Here is a 4,184-nt window from a genome sequence, read left to right as displayed (position 1 = left end):
TCGCTGTCTCGAGCGTTCAGTCGCGAATCACGAACACCGAGCGTTTCACTGCTTAATCGTTATTATAATTAATCGCTATGGTGTCGGGGGGCGTTGGTACAAGTACGATACATTCACGGAAAGAGACAAGAAAACTGTCGGCCGACTCTGCGGCCGGATTCTGTCGCGTCGTCTTTCTTTCTCTTCTTCTTTCACTTTTTCTTCTTTTCCCTCTTCTTCTCCCTCGTGTTTTACCTCTTAAGATACAGGTACAGATATATATATATATATATATGTATATATATATAACATCGATTTGTGAAATCGCCTAATCGCTAGGCTATGGTCCGCAATATATTCGTCAGCGCGCGGGTACGCGAATACCGTATTTCTGTTCGCGCGGATCGGCGTACCCGGCGGTCAGCGTTCTAAACCTAAAGTCCTAAATGTAGGTAATTCGCGCACAGAGGACGCCCTGTGCATTCTCAATCGTCCACCTGTGTCCGCGCTCTTATCTCGGATCTGGTCGAAGGCGAATTCGGTCGCGCGGATATTCCCCGATCGGCTCTCCCCGCCGATTGCGGCAGGCATCCTGCTGGAAGATATCGATCGCGCGAGGACGACTGCGATCGCGACAATCGCGCGTAATCGCCGGCCCCGCGAAATAGGAAGCAACACTGGCGAGTTTCATCGCGGCAGACTGAAGGGTCTGCTGAAAATATCACCAAATGGTACTCGCGCCACGACGTTAGCTGTCGGGAAGCCACGAGCGACGAGCGTGGTCTCGACAGTTCTCGCGGAAATCGGAGGAGTCATCTCAGGTCGGGTGGTTGACCCTTCGGGCAAAATTGCGAGAGACAGAGATACGCGGAGAGAATGTTGCAGTGAAAATTACCGTGAAATTTCGTAAGAATGTCGTAAGAATTTCGACGAATACATCGACATATTCTGCTACTCATATCTGAAGAATTGGGATGTATTAAAAAGTTCGCTACGTTCTTTCACTGTGTCTCTTAGCAAGAGAGACCTTACAGTCTATCCCTGCACGGGAGAGACGGTTAGCCCATTAATCTGGTTGTGCCAACCAGATTCAACAATAAAATCCGCAACAATTAATCGCGATTGCTACAACCACAAAGCAATTGCTGAGTCACAGTGATGGTTATATCTGGCTGCCCTAACCAGAGCGTATGCCATGGTAAATGCCATCCCAACCGATTTCTGGTTGTCACAACCGGATCACGCGCAACTACATCGACGTAGTTGGTAAGTACCAAAGTGACTGTGTTACATATTACGATCGTACCAAGCTGACTATGATGGTGCAGCTATGCTGCTCAGAGCTAAGTATTTCTGCTTACGTGCACCATACCTTTCCTTTCCATTACCAGAAACATAGATCCTCATCCTAAACTCCTCTTTAATAATGAAAGCGCCTGAAAGTCAATCAGAAGGCTCACAAGCCACACTTAGGGACACTTGTATAAAGGGAAGTTCAGGATAAGAGCTGCAGTAAAATTAAGCGGGATTTGCATAAAAATAGCTATAACGCATTCTCTCCGTGTGTGTTTGCGCGGTTGAACAGCGAAAGCTCGTGTAACAATTATTGTCCGAGATAAAAAGCCGCATGGAGCGACGTCGAAATGCAGAGGCCGGCCCGGTGCGTGGCAATAAGTTAATAGTTTGTTTCGTCGTCATACCTCGACGCACGGCACTCTGCCGGGATGTGTAGCGTGTTCCGGTGGAGGAGTCGATGTAGAGGAAGGATGCATCGAGCAGGACGCTCCGATGCAATTGTCCGCGTCGCACGATCGTCCTCGTTAAAAGCGTGCGTTTCTAGATGGACGGAAAATGATCGTTTACGATTACCTCGTCGAGTCCCACCTCGTTTCCCGAGCGCGTCGTTATCCGGATCTGACGATATCTCCCTCTCTCTTTTTCTCTTCCTCTCTCCCTCTCTCTGTCGTTCGAGTTTCCTTCCGCTATCGGAATTATCTCGCGCGCGTTTCAATTAATCACGACTGATAAGCGCAACAACAGGGAACGATTTCTCGTTTAGGGTAAACGTCGTTCATTGCATGGCAGGCCGCGATCGACGCGTCTTTTATTCACTCTAAAATTGCCGCCTGGCCACAGCTTTCGGAAGGCTTTATTTTGGTCTACTTCCTGGTCTAATAAATCCTAGCCAATAAAAACCGGCCAGTTTCTGACCAATTATTTCTGGAAATGCTCGGGAATAGACACAAATTTATAAAAATTGGATGGGCAAGTTGCGAAATAAGAGCTCCCACGCTTGCTCCCATTGGAGATACACTTCGGCAGCCGGTGAACGTCCCTCGCGTGATCGCGTCGTGAGGGAGAAGGGTTGAAGGAACGGCCAAGTAGCCGAACCGTTTACGAGCTGCAGAAAACGGACGGCCGGGAATGATCCTCGGTGATCGTGTTATCCCGAGCATTATCCCCTCGCGCGTGCTCGGGAAGTTCTTATTTATAATTTACGAGGCGATCGCCCGTGTCCCCGAAGTACCGCGTTCTCTTCCCGATGGAATCCTCTCGCTGGCCGAAATACCAACCGAGGACTCGCTCCGAGAGATGGAACGGTCTTCGAAAATTCAGCCGCGGACGTGCTGACGCTTGGTTAGTACCTTCGCACCGATTACGCACCGAGACGAAGGTCACAGGTACGTCGAGAGAAAAGAACGAAGCGAGCACGCGACGGTGCATCGCCGATTCGCAGATCGCCGTTCGATCGTCATCGTCGTCGTCAGATACTCGAGGGACGCGTTCTCATTAGCGATACGCCGGTGAACCGAATGAAATCCCAGCTCGAGGCTCGTAGAGACCCTTAACGATCAGTACGTGCGCGTCTCCTTCTTGCTCCTTTCTCTCTCTTTTGGTGTCGGCACGTTGACTGACAAATCGCTCAACTCGCTAATACTTGCTCCATTTACGTAAGATAAAAGCAATGTTGGTGAAAGCAATGAAGTTTCTCTGACTAAAACAGGCGGCAAATCAACCATGAAAACTGTCACATGTAAAATCACAAATAATTTCATCGATCGATGAAATTACTCATAATTATTCGTAGTTCAGGCACTGGCACTTTTACGTTATTATACTCGCACAGCGAACACGCGGAAGTCTCGCGTTGGAATTCAAGAGTAACCCTCCTTCTCTCACTTGCGCGCTCGTTCGGTCGTTGAACCCGTTCGCGAATCGATTCGCGAAAAAAATATCTCAGTGCTGTCAAGCGTTTTACAAGTCGAGTTGCGAGGTGTTCCCCATTCCGACCGCTCGAAGCTACCTCAAGGTAAACACCGCAAGGCTGCATTAATGAATTAATCTCGCGGCAGATCAAATTGATTTTCGGTACATCGTCCTGACGTAGCTCTCATAGCCGAAACCGTTGTCAAAGTCGCGTATTTCAGGTACGAGGCGTCGCTCGCTTCGAAACACTCGCATGCATTATGCATCCGTCGTCGGAATCCGAGCGAGCGAGCATACACGCTCCTTAATTATCTCCTTTATTGTCCCACCCTCGTTGTCGTTCTCTCGCGCGCTCTCGAAACACCATCTCTTAAACTACTACGTCGTTATTGTTACTTTACGGTACGTTGCAAATGCCGAGCGCCGAGTCGACATTGGCAAGCGTCGAATAGCCACTGGAAATTACAGAGGGGAGCGTAAAGTCTCGGATATGTGCGCTTTCGATAATTCACGGGCGAATACCGTCAACTAGGCTGCCTCCTTTAGCCAATATACGTTCGCGCACGCACGGCTTAGTTATTAACGTATCAGCCAACGTATTGGCGCTCTCTCTCTCTCTCTCTCTCTCTCTCTCTCTCTCTCTCTCTCTCTCTCACTAGCTGTCTGAAATAATAGCGACGTTAAATGTTAAACTGGACTTAATCAGCGCGTCCGAGCTTAACGCCGTCAACGATTAATAACGCGTCGACACCGCGATGCGACGACAGCCGTTGCAGCTGCAACGACGCGGCGCTGTCGGCACTTCCGATCGGAGATCAGCCCGATAGCTGGCCGGGACTCGGAAACGGAAGCGGAACCCGTCCGATCCGAACGGGGGTGCAGTCGTTGCGCGCGAACGCCACGCTTCCCCGCAAATCCGCGCTTTCAAAGTTCCACGGTTCGGCCGACAAATCCGTTCCCGGCTCGTCCCCTCTCTCTCTCTCTCTCTCTCTCTCTCT

This window comes from Odontomachus brunneus, unplaced genomic scaffold, assembly GCF_010583005.1.
Source record: "Odontomachus brunneus isolate Ranch 3 - 2012 unplaced genomic scaffold, Obru_v1 Obru_scaffold_082, whole genome shotgun sequence".
In the NCBI taxonomy this organism is placed as follows: domain Eukaryota; kingdom Metazoa; phylum Arthropoda; class Insecta; order Hymenoptera; family Formicidae; genus Odontomachus; species Odontomachus brunneus.
This window is presented reverse-complemented; position numbering follows the sequence as displayed.